General features: G+C 43.4%; 1 long non-coding RNA gene and 1 pseudogene across 1 annotated transcript; both read left to right on the top strand.

The window, feature by feature from the left end:
- The first annotated feature begins 7497 nt into the window (after nucleotides 1-7497).
- On the top strand, nucleotides 7498-8347 carry LOC123151661 (uncharacterized). The gene is made up of 2 exons (XR_006475753.1): nucleotides 7498-7926; nucleotides 8101-8347. It is a non-coding gene; the product is annotated as an uncharacterized lncRNA (long non-coding RNA).
- A 5003-nt stretch (nucleotides 8348-13350) lies between these two features.
- Nucleotides 13351-14565, top strand: LOC123149643 (S-(+)-linalool synthase, chloroplastic-like; annotated as a pseudogene).
- Nucleotides 14566-15796: the final 1231 nt, after the last annotated feature.

Here is a 15796-nt window from a genome sequence, read left to right as displayed (position 1 = left end):
ACGTCGAAGATCTTGTTGATAAATCACCAAACGTGCTGCTGCAAGATCCCGCTCTTCATCCAACAGGTCCAGAGAATCCTGACGTGCCTTCTCATTATCAGCTTCAACATAAGCTGCCACACGGGGCGAATCGTGACGGATGTCACTAGGAAGAACCGCCTCCGCTCCATAAACCATGAAGAAAGGCATGTAACCCGTAGACCTATTGGGTGTGGTGTTGATGCTCCATAACACAGAAGGTAGCTCCTCGACCCAACAACCCAGCGTCCGCTTTAAGGGAACCATAAGCCTTGGTTTGATACCCCGTAGAATTTCTTGATTTGCCCTTTCTGTTTGACCATTAGATTGGGGGTGAGCCACTGATGCTAGATCAAGCCGGATGTGCTCACGTTGACAGAATTCTTCCATCTCTCCTTTTGATAAGTTAGTACCATTGTCTGTTATAATGCTATGTGGAAAGCCAAACCGGAATATCACCTTTTTGATGAATTGAACCGCCGTGGCTGCATCACACTTGCTGACTGGCTCTGCCTCTACCCATTTAGTGAATTTATCAACTGCTACTAACAGATGGGTCTTCTTGTCCTTGGAGCGCTTGAAGGGTCCAACCATATCTAGCCCCCAAGTTGCAAACGGCCACGTAATTGGAATCATCCGCAACTCTTGAGCCGGAACGTGCGCACGGCGGGCAAACTTTTGACATCCATCACATCTTTTGACTAAATCCTCTGCATCAGCATGCGCCATCAACCAGTAAAAACCGTGGCGAAAAGCTTTGGCAACCAACGACTTTGAACCGGCGTGGTGACCGCAATCCCCTTCATGAATTTCTCGCAAAATCTCACAACCTTCTTGAGGAGAAACACATCGCTGAATTGGTCCTGAAACACTGTAACGATGTAACTCCCCGTTGAGTATGGTCATGGACTTGGACCGCCGGATTATCTGTCGAGCCAACGTTTCCTCAGCTGGTAACTCGCCCCGGTTCATGTAATCCAGATATGGGATCGTCCAATCCGGTATGGCATGCAGAGCTGCCACCAACTGAGCCTCCGGATCAGGAATAGCCAAATCTTCTTCGGTTGGTATTTTGACTGACGGATTGTGCAATACATCAAGAAAGACATTGGGTGGAACCGGTTTACGTTGGGAACCAAGACGACTTAAAGCGTCCGCCGCTTCATTCTTCCGCAGGTCTATATGGTCCACCTGATAACCTTTAAAGTGACCAGCCACTGCGTCCACCTCTCGCCGATATGCAGCCATGAGTGGGTCCTTAGAATCCCAAGTGCCAGACACTTGCTGAGCCACTAGATCTGAATCACCGAAGCACTTAACCCAGCTCAAATTCATCTCTTTACCCATCCGAAGACTGTGGAGTAAAGCCTCATATTCAGCTGCATTGTTAGTACAAGGGAACATTAAACGGAGGACATAACAAAACTTGTCACCTCGTGGGGAAGTTAATATGACTCCAGCCCCCGAACCCTCTAACTGTCTGGACCCATCAAAATGAATAGTCCAATATGTATTATCTGGTTTCTCCTCAGGTGCCTGTAACTCCGTCCAATCATTGATGAAATCTACGAGTGCCTGGGACTTGATCGCCGTGCGGGGTATATATTTGAGCTATCTTCCAGGTAACCTGGCAATGATTTTTCTATCCAAATATTTGTGAAGTAGCCCAAATAGACTTTTTCTAGTCCCAGCTAAAAAGTCCCTAGTCCCTAAAATGTCTCTCTCTGTTTGTTTCCAGAGACTAAAAAGTCCCTAGTCCCTTCCTAGAGGTTATTAAATGACCATGTTGCCCCTAATATATAGAAAAATAACAATCAAACAACATCATAGGGTAGCGGGCCAATGGGTGCATGGAGGGGCATTGTTGGAAAAGTCCCAAAAAGTCTCATGAAGACTCTCCTTGAGAGTCTTCTTCATTTAGTACCAAATGTCTAGTTTAGTCCTTAAAAAGTCCCTCCTGTTTGGTAAAAAAGTCTCTAAGAGGGACTTTTTTTAGTCCCTACACAAAAAAGTCCCTGGAAACAAACACCCCCTAACAATAAAACTTGCTTCTCGTAGAAAGCATCTCTGATGTAAAAGTTGATGTCAAAAAATGTTTTAGGCAGGACAGTGAAGGTTTCAGGGCACCAGAAATTTTTCTATTGTAACAGATGATGTAAAACGGGTGCCCAACAACATTGGGCTTCTTCAACTACCAGTAAGCGTGCACGTGCAACGCACGTATCATAATTTATTAAAAAATCCATTTAAAATCTTATTTTTAGGATTTTTTTACCAAGCCATCGAAATATGTCTCATGCCCAACAATGAGAGTGCGAGTGTAATACACGACCGACGAACATGTCTTCACAATAAATTCACGATCACATAACTTTAATATAATTTTTTACATATTTGTTTGAAAAACAACAACTAAACAACATTATGTACTACGCCCTTTGTAAACTAAACTGAAAAAATGTCTTATATTAACATACAGAGGTAGTATTTATCGAGGAGATCCTCCTCCGTCTTCATGTATTTTTAGAGGGATGATAAAATATTGGATTGTTTTAGAGAGATAAAAATAATTATTGAGTCTTGATTGAAAAAATGACAAATATATTCTCGTAGTCTAGGTTTTTAGACTGTTCATTGTCTTGGCTGTGTTAAATAAAGATTCTTCAGATCCTTCCCTGACGAGGCCATTGGCCCTATGGTTGGAGATGGATTTGGAAACTAGTCTGTTCAAGTAAGGATAGCGTGGCGGCAGCGGCATCCTTGTGGTGGACCTGTGTCCTCGGGCTCCACCGTTGTGACGACGTTTGCTTCAGCGTCGGCGCGGAGCTTGGGAGGTAGTCCAGGAGCGGATGCAGATTGTGGTGTGCATCGACAACATCTTAAAGATTGAACGTGTGCTGAGTTCGTGGTTCGTGGATGGCAGGTATGGTTTCCTCCATCGGCGTCTTAGTAGTGGTGGGGTGCTACATCTGGAAGTGTAAACATGTCACCACACCCATGGCTGCGACTGAGAATCTCTCTGCAGATATTGGTGTGCTTCTCAGTTCTGATGACGCTACTAAGTATCGCAATATTGTTGGCGGGCTACAGTATCTTACCATTACTCGACCAGATCTTGCTTTTGCAGTTAACCGTGTCTGCCAGTATCTTCATGAGCCTCGTGACACACATTGGTCTGCAGTCAAACGCATTATGCGCTATGTTCGTCTTACTGCTTCCTTTGGTTTGCATCTTCGGCCAACCACCTCTGGAGTGTTGTCTGCCTTCTCTGATGCAGACTGGGCAGGGAGTCCTGATGATAGGCGATCTACGGGGGGGGGGGGGTATGCTGTGTTCTCTGGTTCAAACCTAATCGTCTGGGATGCTCGCAAGCAAGCCACTGTTTCTCGGAGTAGTACAGAAGCTGAGTACAAAGCTGCTGCAAATGCTACTGCCGAACTCATTTGGGTGCAGTCCTTACTGCAACAAACGACAACCACTCATACCTAGGTGACCACGTGCTTCCATGAGATTCACTCCCGAATGTATGAATATTTATAGAGGTTCTCGCACGGGATGCTTGAAAGACATAGGCCACAAGAGTGGGTGATATTGGTGTTAGAGGGCGAGATCAGATAGGCTCCCTAGAAGCTAGCCTATGGTATGATTGTTGATGTGTATATTGTCCTACGGACTAATATTCATGAAATAGCATGTGAAAGAATAAAAAAGAGAAGGAAAAATGAACACATAAAGAGGAAAAGGATAAAGCGGGGTTCAGTTTGAGTATTTTTTCTTCTAAGGTTGATGGTAACAGGAGACGGGGGACACGATGTTTACCCAGGTTCGGGCCCTCTCTATGGAGGTAATACCCTACTTCCTGCTTGATTGATCTTGATGAATATGAGTATTACAAGAGTTGATCTAGCACGAGATCGTAATGGCTAAACCCTAGAAGTCTAGCCTGTATGACTACGGTATTGAGTATATCCTTTCGGGACTACACGCTCCGATTTATATAGACACAGAGGGATCTAGGATTACATAGAGTCGGTTACATAAGATGGAATCTTCATAGTTGTTCACCATGCTTGCCTTCCACGCCAAGGAGAGTCCCATCCGGACACGGGTACAGTCTTCGGTCTTCATATCTTGACAGCCCATCAGTCCGGCCCATAGATAACAGGCCGGACGCCCGAGGACTCCTTAGTCCAGGACTCCCTCAGTGGGGGCGCCTCCCACCAAACTTGGGGGGCAAGTCCCCCCCTTGGCCGCCGCCCCCTCTAGATGCATCTAGGGGGGTCGGACCCCTCTCCCTTCACCCTATAAATAGAGGGGGGTGGGAGGGCTGCTGCACCCTTTGCGTGGCGCAGCCCTCCCCCTCTCCAACACCTCCTCCAACCCATCAACATGGTTGTAGCATTTTAGTTAGAACGGTTGTAGCATTTATTGTTGTTGTACCATCACAACATTTTTCATCGCCGTTTGCAACATCCAGCCATGTCGACTGAGTTCTAGACACATCCTTGAATAATAGGCAAGTGTTTCTAGTGCGAAGGAGAGAGAGAGAGAGAGAGTAGGAAAGACTCCAAGGGAAAGTCTGGTCCGAAGGAGCTCAAGTCCATTCTAAATTGGTTTGACAAGCTTTGGGTGGACCGGCTACAATACGCTGATGAGTATGAGGTGAATGGGGTCCTAGCGAAGCTCAGCGGATGAACATCAGATCTATTGCCGCTCATATACATGTAAAACAAATTGACATGATTTTTTTGTTTGAGAAACACCCATAAAACGTAGATGCACACATGCATAGACTCACACCATCATACATACACAATCATGCCCAAGACACCAAAACATCACACATGCGATTTGATCCTTGTTGGACTAAGGTACCACCACCAATCTTTGACGCACAAACATTTTACAAAACTTTTCAACCAATTCCCCCCCTCTAATTGTATGGGGTTGGGACCATCCCTCTCTTTATCTTCCAATCACACTCTTTCAAGTCAGCATGCCTGTTAAACCATATGTTACCTCCCCGTACATGTAACATTACTTGATGTATTGATGTTGATTACAGAAACAGGCTTTCGCTCCGCTTTATAGATAAAGCCACGACCAACTTACAAAACCCATATACAACACGCCAACACACCACACATGCCCAAGGAAATATACAAGGGAGCCGACAAACAACAACACTACCACAAACACCCCAAAGTAAACATGAAGTGAATAAATAGAGCATCACTAGGGGTCTATGGAGCTCTCAACCATGTACTGCGCCACCGTGAAGAGACGATGCTGAAACTCGACGGACCATGGACTCCATAGAGGTGCCTTCAACAAAGGTACGATGCCGGAGTGTCGTCATCGCTCGATCCAACGGATCGATGTTTTCACCCAGAGTAACACGAAGGACAAAGGGCCACCGCAATGATGCCTTCAAGAAGAGATCCATGCCATAGACCCCGCTGCTGTCAGCCTGGATAGAGCCAGATGAGGTTTTCACCTGGTCATCACCCTCTGCCTCCACTCGGGGATCGATGCCAGGAAGCACCAGGCTGGGGAAATGGGGAGGAGAAGGAGCAGAGCATGTCCGAACCGACGCCACTTGTGCTAGTCAAGGGTAGCTAGACCAGCCATCCCTCCTGTCACCCCAAATTCCCACGCTTCGTTATTTTTTTTACCATGTTACCAACAGCATGCGGGAAGGCTCAAGAGGGTAAGAAAAAATCATTGCAAGGTTGCGCAAATATGATATCATCCACATATAGAACCGAGCTATCTTCTGCCATACCCACACAAGGTCACAAGTTTGGTGTCGATAATATCATTAACTTTGTGTTTGCTGTGTTGCAGCTAGCTGCGACCGTTCAGATGCGAAGAGTTCTAGAGCGCGATGGCCACGACAAGTATGAGTTTGCAGAAGAGCAAATGGGACGAGCTATGGAAAAGGAACGGCGAATTGAGTACGAACTCACAGAAAGTTTGGTGTGGATATCAGACATTTGAATTTGAACGGGTCATATTCCAACTTGTGACGCCCTCGATTCATTCGTACACTAATCATACACGCAAATGTGTACGATCAAGATCAAGGACTCACGGGAAGATATCACAACACAACTCTAGACATAAATTAAAATAAAACAAGCTTTATATTACAAGCCAGGGGCCTCGAGGGCTCGAATACATAAGCTCGAAAACACAAGAGTCAGCGGAAGCAACAATATCTGAGTACAGACATAAGTTAGATAAGTTTGCCTTAAGAAGGCTAGCACAAAAGCAACATCGATCGAAAAGGCAAGGCCTCCTGCCTAGGAGCCTCCTAACTACTCCTGGTCGTCGACGGTCTCCACGTAGTAGTATGCATCGGCGGTGACATCTGGCTCCTGGGCTCCGACATCTGGTTGCATCAACCGGAAATAAGAAGAAAGGGGGAAAAGGGGGAGCAAAGCAACCATGAGTACTCATACAAAGTACTCACAAGCAAGGATCTACACTACATATGCAACATTATCAAAGGAAGGCTGTATATGTGGACTGGGCTGCAGAAATGCCAGAATAGAGAGAAGGCCTAGTCCTATCAAAGACTAGCGTCTTCTGGAAACCACCATCTTGCAGCAACAGGAGGGAGTAGAGTAGCATAAAGTAAAGTAGTAGTAATGTTATGAACCTCGGCCAGAGATCCTTTCTCGACTCCCCGCGAGAAAGCAATCCCAGAGCCATACTATCCAGTTATCATCACAATCCATTACTCATCACCATCTAGTCTCATCCTGAGTATCCAGTTCTAGTTGTATCGATCGGGATACAACTCCAAGTGTCCGTTACCGTAGGACAAGCTATCGATAGATGTTTTCTTCCCTGCAGGGGTGCACCAACTTACCCACCACGCTGGATTAACTCCGGTCGAACACACTTTTCTGGGTCATGCCCGGCCTCAGCCAAACAATACGCCGCAACCCGACCTAGGCTTAATAGAGAGGCCAGCACGCCGGACTAAACCTATGCCCCCAGGGGTCATGGGCCATCTCCCTGGGAACTCCTGCACGTTGCGTACGCGGCCGGTTTTAGAGAGATAAAAATAATTATTGAGTCTTGATTGAAAAAATGACAAATATATTCATGTATTAAAATTTAGAAAACATAAATCCAAATAAAAAAGGTGATTTTTTTTAAATAAACATGCTAATATCAATCAACTTAGTCTAAGTCAACTGAAATCTAATTACACCTTTACAAATACTTTAATTTTGGATATGATTCATTCGTTGCCTACCTAGCAGCTAGCTTGCTTTCCGATTCAAGAACCCAATCGCTAACTTTAGTAGGTAAAAGAAACTCAGCCGAGCGCTAGGCATCGGGCATCAGACGAACGGCTGGGCTGGATTGATCGTACTTTTGATAATTTTCTGGCCCATATCAATGGACAGGGGGGCGTTCCCTCAGTTAGGCCCCTCACACCGTCAACTACCTACCCACCCACCGCTTCACCTAAAAAAAAATCCCATCGGCCCTCACATTTCTCCCTGTCGTTCCCCATTCTTCCTTGGTCGTCGCCAGCTCCCTCTCCCCGCCTCCTCAGGCCACCCCTCCCCTTCGTACCCACCGCCACCAAGAGGTTCGCAACCCCTGCTCTTCCCTGCCTTTCCATCGAATCCGGCCGCCCAAGTGGCCGAGGAGGTCCCCAAGCTCGGCGTGCACGGGAGCATCCCAGTGCTAGGCTGCGTCGGAGGTGCGAGACTTCCACGCCCCTGCTCTTCCCCGTCCTTCTTCGAATCTGGTCGCCGAAGTGCCGAAGGATGCGCTTGAGCTCAGCATGCTCACGGGCGACCCAGCGCGGATGCCCGCAACAAGACAACAAGTAGCGGGCGTGGGTGCGCAAAAATATATGGGCACAGTTCGATGCCTCCACTGGTATGAGCTATGTTATTGTGAAATGAATTCTCATTGCTGTATTGACTGCCAGGACTAATTCTGATTTGATCTTAGTCCTTAGACATTACTTCGTGTCAACTGTGCAGTTTACCGTGTACTAATGTACCAATGTGCAGTTTACGTGTACTAATGTACCAATGTAATTTCAATTAGGCGTGCCTCTGTTTGATGTGCTATTCAAGATCCCTGTACAATTGTGTTATTCAAGATACAATGGCACTTGATGATGCTTGCTAAGAAGGTCTGCAATATGCACTGGACTGTTGCTTGCCAGATGACTGGAAGATGGGTACTTCATCCTATCTTGTTTGTTCATTTGAAGCAAGATAAATAAGATTCATGCATTGTAATGAAAACTGCAGATTTAGCCAAACTCAACTGATGGTGTAATATCTCTTCATATGAGCAGCAGTAATGGTATCTTTTGTAGGAGTAATAAGGCATTGCTGCATAAATATACTTGACTGATGGTGTAATATCTCTTCCTATATGCCTGATCCTCATATCTTCTTGTTTGGCAAAGAGTTCACAATTTGCACGTAGTCTTGAATGGAGAAAATTGCACATGCTATTGTACAACTGGGCAATGGTGTGGAGCTCCATAAGTGACGCCGGCGACTCTAGCTGTCCTTCTCGCCTATGCATCCCAACAGAGAAGCTTTAGAAACTATAATCCGTCTACTCCTTGTTCAGGATCAGTAATGAACATATTATTACACAAATTAATTTAACAAAACTGCATTCTCTTTTTTGGTGATGAAACTGTAGCAACATTGGCATGGTTTTTGTCAATACTACAAAAGAGGGGGATAGTTTTTTTTTGAGGTAAAAAGAGGGGGATAGTTGATCGTTGGAAACACCATTGACGCAGGGTTGACGCAAAACTGGGTTATAGATCAATTATCTTCCCACTTCAGTAACACCATGATCTTGTACTTGCTTTTGGAAAATCATGGACGAACGACCTGTGATCTGGTACCAATTTTTGGCACAACCATGAAATCCCAAAGTGATTCACCAGAGTGCTTTATGCTTTCTGACAGGTATGCACATATAAGATAGATTTCTTCTGAACCGATTGGAAGCATATGGCACCATGGGCGTACACAAGCGCTAGCCTAAGCATGCAGGTAGATATTATAGACATCTTGTTGATGCAGGTGTGCAAGGATGTAATATTCATGACCGAGCGCAACGTTGGTGGATGTGTATCTTTGGGTTCAGAATTTTGAAAGAAAGGGGATGTGGGAAACAATAAGAGGGGAGCTCGACCTCCAGCAGCACTTTCCCGGTCGTCGGCGTCGTGCTTCCAGCTACGGCCGCTGCAGACGATGACTGGCAGCAGCCGCCGATGTCTTCCGGCGCGGCTGTGCACAATTTCCTAATGAGCACCATGGACTGAATGCTCTGGAGGTTGCGTCCTCGAGTGCCTTGAGATTTTCCTGCTACTGCTTGACATACTTAGTTGGCCAATCAGTTCAGGAAATTATTTGGTCAATCAGTTAAGATAATTATTTTGTTGGGTATGTACGTATGTGCAAGAAGAGGAGCTGACCTTCTTGAGGCCGGGGATGACGGTGGATAGCTCAATGAATCGTCGGTAGCCCTGTGTGTTCGGTTTATTCGGTTTACATGGTTCGGTTTATACGGTTTTTCGGTATGTACGGTATTAATACTTCGGTAAATACGGTATGAAATTAAAATACGGTTCGGTTTCGGTATATACCAAATTATTTCGGTATGGTTTCGGTATATACCATAAAAACCAAAGTTGACGCGAATTTGAAAATGACGTAATAATAATTTGCAAATTTATGACTCAAAACACATTCTATTTTACACAAATAGTATATGACTATATATATAAGTATATATGCATGCATTGATTCATCTGTTGATGGTTATGGACGTGCTTAGCATTTTAAAAAGAGAAAAATGACAATGCTACAAGAAAAATGTTGGTGCTTAGTAGTGAATTTGACTCATGTACAAGAAAAATGACAACTTGTACGGTTGTTCATCTCAAGAAATATAAATTTATCTTTTACTTCGGTTTATTCGGTTAACCATTCGGTTTTTTGGTATATACCATAAAAACCAAAGTTCAAATCGGTATGAAAAGTTCATACCATACCGAAACCAGAAACCATAAAAACAAAAAAATCGGTTCGGTTCGGTTTATTTTCGGTATGGTTTTTCGGTTCGGTTTTAAAATGCACAGAGTGAATCGTCGGTTGATCTTCTCCCGGCGCTTCCGCTTCTGCTCCGCTGCAAGAGAGAGGGGCGGCAGGGGCAGAACTGAAGGACGGCGAGGAGGGAGCGGCGAGTCTGCGGGTAGACCAGACAGGGTCGGTAGCGAGAGTCTGAGTGCAGGACGGACGACTGGCGAGGGGCGGCGATGAGGGGAGGAGGCGGTAGGGCGCTGGGGAGGTTGGGGATGGAGCAAATCTGTGCGAATTCGAGGGGAGGGAGGTTGAGGACGATCCTAAAATTACAGATCACATCGGTCATCTGGGGGAGTAGCGCGACCATGGTTTGCCGCGGCAGAACATTGAATCACAGCCGTTCAATCGGCTGTCAAACCATCGGGTCATTATATACTGTTAGATTTGACTAAATGGATTAGACCTGAGGGTTCTGATTGTTCTGTGTACACTTGTTTGGGTGGTTGTAAAATAACTCTAGTTTGCTCTTTTAATAGTAGTAGAGAAAAACAAGTTCAACAAAAAAATATCTAACTCATCTCAAATAAACTCAAAAACAAACATAACACAAATAGCACTTATTACATAGTTCATCAGTCCACAACATCTAATTCAACACAATTTATTCGTCAAACATAACACAAAGTTCATCACACATGCATGAAACATAGGGATAAAGTCGTAAAACTAGAGATTTTGTTGCCCATTCCATGCCCACCACTCATTGAAGAGATCTCCATGGGTATTCGAATTTTGAATGTCGTGGTAAACTTCAAGAAAGCGTCGGAAGCAGTCTTCCCTTCTACATGGTTGTACAGACTTTTGCATCGATTCATAGAGAAAAATAATCTAGATCTTTCCTACAATTATGCTCAATGATCATATTATGCATTATCATGGCGACTATCATGATGTACCATATTTCTATAACAGAACGCAGTTTGCATCATCTAAAAAATACCACATGCCAACAACCTAGCTATCCAAAATTCGCATCCATGCATCATCAAGTAGAGCACAAATGGGGATTAAATTAGAAGTAGAAGAAACCTTGATCCATCCTTCCCTGTCCCAAGGTGGCTGCGCTAGGAGGATTATCGCGTGTGAAAGGATAGATATAGTTGACTAAAGAGGGGGGGGGGAATAGGCAACTAACAATTTTTAACGTTTCTTTACCAATTTAAACTTTGCATCAAAGTAGGTTGTCTAGATATGCAACGAGGTGAGCAACCTATATGATACAACAACAAAAAGTACACAAGCAAGCTAAGGATACAACACAAAAGCTTGCACAAGTAAAGGCACGATATAACCAAGAGTGGAGCCGGTGAAGACGATGATGTGTTACCGAAGTTCCTTCCTTTTGAGGGGAAGTACGTCTCCATTGGAGCGATGTGGAGGCACAATGCTCCCCAAGAAGCCATCAGGGCCACCGTATTCTCCTTACACCCTCACACAATGCGAGATGCCGTGATTCCACTATTGTTGCCCTTGGAGGCAGCGACCGGACCTTTACAAACAAGGTTGGGGCTCTCTCCACAACCGAATTGGAGGCTCCCAACGAAACCACGGAGCTTCACCATAATGGAATATGGCTCCGAGGTGACCTCAAACGTCTAGGGTGCTCAAACACCCAAGAGTAATAAGATCCGCAAGGGATGACGGGGGGAATCAAATTTCTCTTGGTGGGAAGTGTAGATCTGGGCCTTCTCAACCAATCCCTAGAAAATCAACAAGTTTGATTGCGTAGGGAGAGAGATCGGGCGAAAATGAGCTTTGAAGCAACAATGGAGCTTGGGGAAAAGAGGTAAGTCAACTTGGAGAAGAAGACCTCCTTTTATAAGGGGGGAAGAAAAACCAACCGTTATCCTCGCTCAGCCTCGCACAGGGCGGTACTACCGCAGGGGTAGGCGGTACTACTGTTGTGGCCAGCGGTACTACCGTTCCACCTCACACAATAGGTTCCAATACTATTAGGAGTCCACCTTGGTACAATAATAAGAACAACAACATAGCATGAATGGATCACGTCCACTTGCTTAATGCATTACTCCGTTCTTATGAACTTAATACTCTAGATGCATGCTAGATAGCGGTCGATGTGTGGAGTAATAGTAGTAGATGCAGAATCGTTTCGATCTACTTGACACGGACGTGATGCCTATATTCACGATCATTGACTTAGATATCTTCATAACTATGCGCTTTTCTATGAATTGCTCGGCAGTAATTTGTTCACCCACCGTGATACATGCTGTCTTGAGAGAAGCCACTAGTGAAACCTATGCCCCCCGAGTCTCTTTCCTATTATATTACATCTATTTTATTTACATCGCATCTCGTTTACTATTTTGCAATCTTTACTTTCCAATCTATACAACAAAAATACCAAAAATATTTACTTTACTATCTCTATTAGATCTCACTTTTGCGAGTGACTGTGAAGGGATTGACAACCCCTTTATCGCGTTGGTTGCAATGTTCTTGATTGTTTGTGCAGGTACTAGGTGACTTGTGCGTTGTCTCCTACTGGATTGATACCTTGGTTCTCAAAACTGAGGGAAATACTTATGCTACTTTGTTGCATCACCCTTTCCTCGTCAGGGGAAAACCAACGCATGCTCAAGAGGTAGCAATAAGGATTTCTGGCGCCGTTGCCGGGGAGATCTACGCCAAGTCAAGACATACCAAGTACCCACCATAAACTCTTCTCCCTCGCATTACATTATCTGCCATTCGCCTCTCGTTTTCCTATCCCCCACTTCTAAAACGATTTTCGAAAACCTTTGCCTTTTCTTCGCCCCTCTTCCGTTCTTCTCTTTTCGCTTGCTTCTTGTGCGTCCGTGTGTTAGTTCGTTTGTTTTGCCTTCATGGCTAGTCCTCCTATCATTGTTAATACTCCCGATAATGAAGTTCTCAATTTTAAACAAAGGGAGGGATAAAATCTAAAAGATGCTTGGTATAGAATTTGCACATAATACTATGCCTGAATCTAGCATAAGCAAGTGGTGATATTATGATGCATCTTCCGTGTTTAGGATTGGTTCGATTTTCCTATGATATCGTCTATCGTTGAATGCAAATAATATATGATATATATTGCACTTATCTAGATTTTGAATTCTTTTTATAAAGAAGTTTTCTCTATGTGCAATACCAGGAAAGCCTAATGAATGTTCAAGAGTTGCTTCATCAACATCCGAAGAGCAACAAAGGAATGTTGAGCATGGTTGATCACCTCAAACGCCTCTGCATTGACCACTATTTCCAGGATGAAATCGATAACATAATGGACTCGTCTGTGGATCTCCTCCATAGTGATGATCTACTTGACGCAACCCTTTCCTTAAGGCTGATGAGAGAAGTTGGATATTATGTTTCGGCAGGTCAGTAAAATACTGGTTTAGTGTGTTGGGTTAGACAAACACACGAGTTTGGAAACTTGAGTGCAATTTGGTCAACGATATGACTTTGTGTGATAATTTTGCTAATAATAAATTAGCCTTAGAGTAACCAAGTTTAATAATAAGAAATAATGGTCCCTTGTGTAGCATAGAAGCACCTCTCGCGAGACGTATTATTTTCGTTATGTATGACATGCACCTAAGACACCTTCTTGTCGCTGTATGGCAGACGATGTTCTTTAGAAGTTCACAAACGATAATGGTGATTTCAACCTTAGGCATAGCAAAGACATTAGAGGGTTGCTGAGCTTGCATGACATGTCACACCTCAACATGGAAGAAGCTTCACTCTACAAGGAAAAGGAATTCTCAAGCAAGCACATGAAATTTGCACTTAAGTATTTGGAGCCAAACCTTGCGAGATATGTGATGAAGTCACTAGACCATCCCTACCATGTGAGCCTGAGGCAATACAAGGCTAGGCATCATTTGAGTTACCTCCAGAACTTGCCTACTAGGCACACTGCAATTGAGAAGCTGGCACTTGCAGAATTTCAGATGAAGAAGTTGCAACATCAGAGTGAAATGCAAGAGGTTAAGAAGTAGGAATATAATAAAATACACTCCTTCCATTATTAGTTGTTGCAGACATTAACCCACCTGCATATTGATAAGAGAGAACTCACTTGGAATTAATAGATTAACATATTTTTTTGCTCATGTATTCCCACAATTAAAGATGTGGTGATTTTTTACTATGAAAACTTCATTTTCACACAGATGGTGGGTGGATTTGGGATTGTCTCAAGAAATTCCAGCTGCAAGGGACCAAGTTCTGAAATGGTACATGTGGTCCATGACTATCCTTGAGGGTTTCTCCTTCTCAAGATATCGGGTTGAGGCCACAAAGGTTATCTCAATGGTCTACATTGTGGATGACATCTTTGATCTTGTCGCCACACAAGAGGAGCTCTCTCGCTTTAATGAGGCGATCAAAATGTGAGCATTGATGTTCCCGTAATAACAACAACATTGCATTTTAGGAATGAAGTATAATTACTTTTGTTTGTGAATGAATGAAATCTTAGATATGTCTAATTGCACATTAAAAATTCTATAATTTTGACACATTATGTATACAGAGGTATTAGGATTGGTTTGACATAAACATTAGGCCTTTGCGAGAAATATCTTGATATACTAATAGTCTTATAATTATTCATATATATTCATACAAAAAGAGAAAAGCATTGCATATTCAGGAAAGTAGAATAAAAAATAAAAATAAAAATAAAAACAGGAAAAACCCAAAAGAAAATGATTTTGCCGCAAATCAAATGTCAGACTTTCTTAGCATTGCAAATCGAATGCCCAAGTTTGCAAATTATGTTACCACGAGAATGACAATTTCCTTTAGCAAGCATGGAAAATCCTATCATGTTCAATTTGTTTTTTGCAGAAATTGTCATGGTTGATGAGGAAGTTGTCATCCTCACGACAATACAATTTGCCATGCTTAAAAATCTAACGTTCCGAAATAAAAACTATGAAAGCGATAGAAACACAAGAAAAAAGCAAAACCATGAAGTACCTTCTCAAAACCAAAAACATATGTGCTAGTCTAAACTAATGACACATACACTTACAAATGGGGCCCACGGCGATCCATAGCCTCCGATACACCAAGAGGGTTAAAATCTAGAGAGTTTGGTATCTTAATTAATATACATTGTATTCCCAGCTTAACTCCGTATTCTTTACAGAATCCTACACATATTTGACAAAATCTATTTGTACGGATGACGTTGGTCATCATTAATGCATGCTGTCATGTATTTGTACAACAATCGTCGCCTGTTATATCATTTATTTTTACTCTTTGACTATCTAGAGCGGCTGTTAGTGTCAAATTAATTAAAAGGCTTATCTACAAATAAAAATACATTATTATTATTATTATTATTAATATTTATCATGGGAAGGCCTACCTTCATGGTTAACTTTATTCAACTCAAATAACACTTACATCATATGTTGAAGAAACAACAACTAAAAAAATCTGCTACAAAACTTGAGATAAAATCTTTTTTTTTGTGTGTGAGGGGGGGGGGTGAGTTCAACCACAAGGACGGAGGATGAACATGCCCGTTCACCATTTGGAGTGCATATTGACTGGGACATGATTTCATTGTTTGGGCCCCTGAGAAAAACAATATCTTCATCGTTAGGAGTGGGAGTGCA

Source organism: Triticum aestivum, chromosome 7A (genome assembly GCF_018294505.1).
Source record: "Triticum aestivum cultivar Chinese Spring chromosome 7A, IWGSC CS RefSeq v2.1, whole genome shotgun sequence".
Lineage (NCBI taxonomy): Eukaryota > Viridiplantae > Streptophyta > Magnoliopsida > Poales > Poaceae > Triticum > Triticum aestivum.
This window is presented reverse-complemented; position numbering and strand designations above follow the sequence as displayed.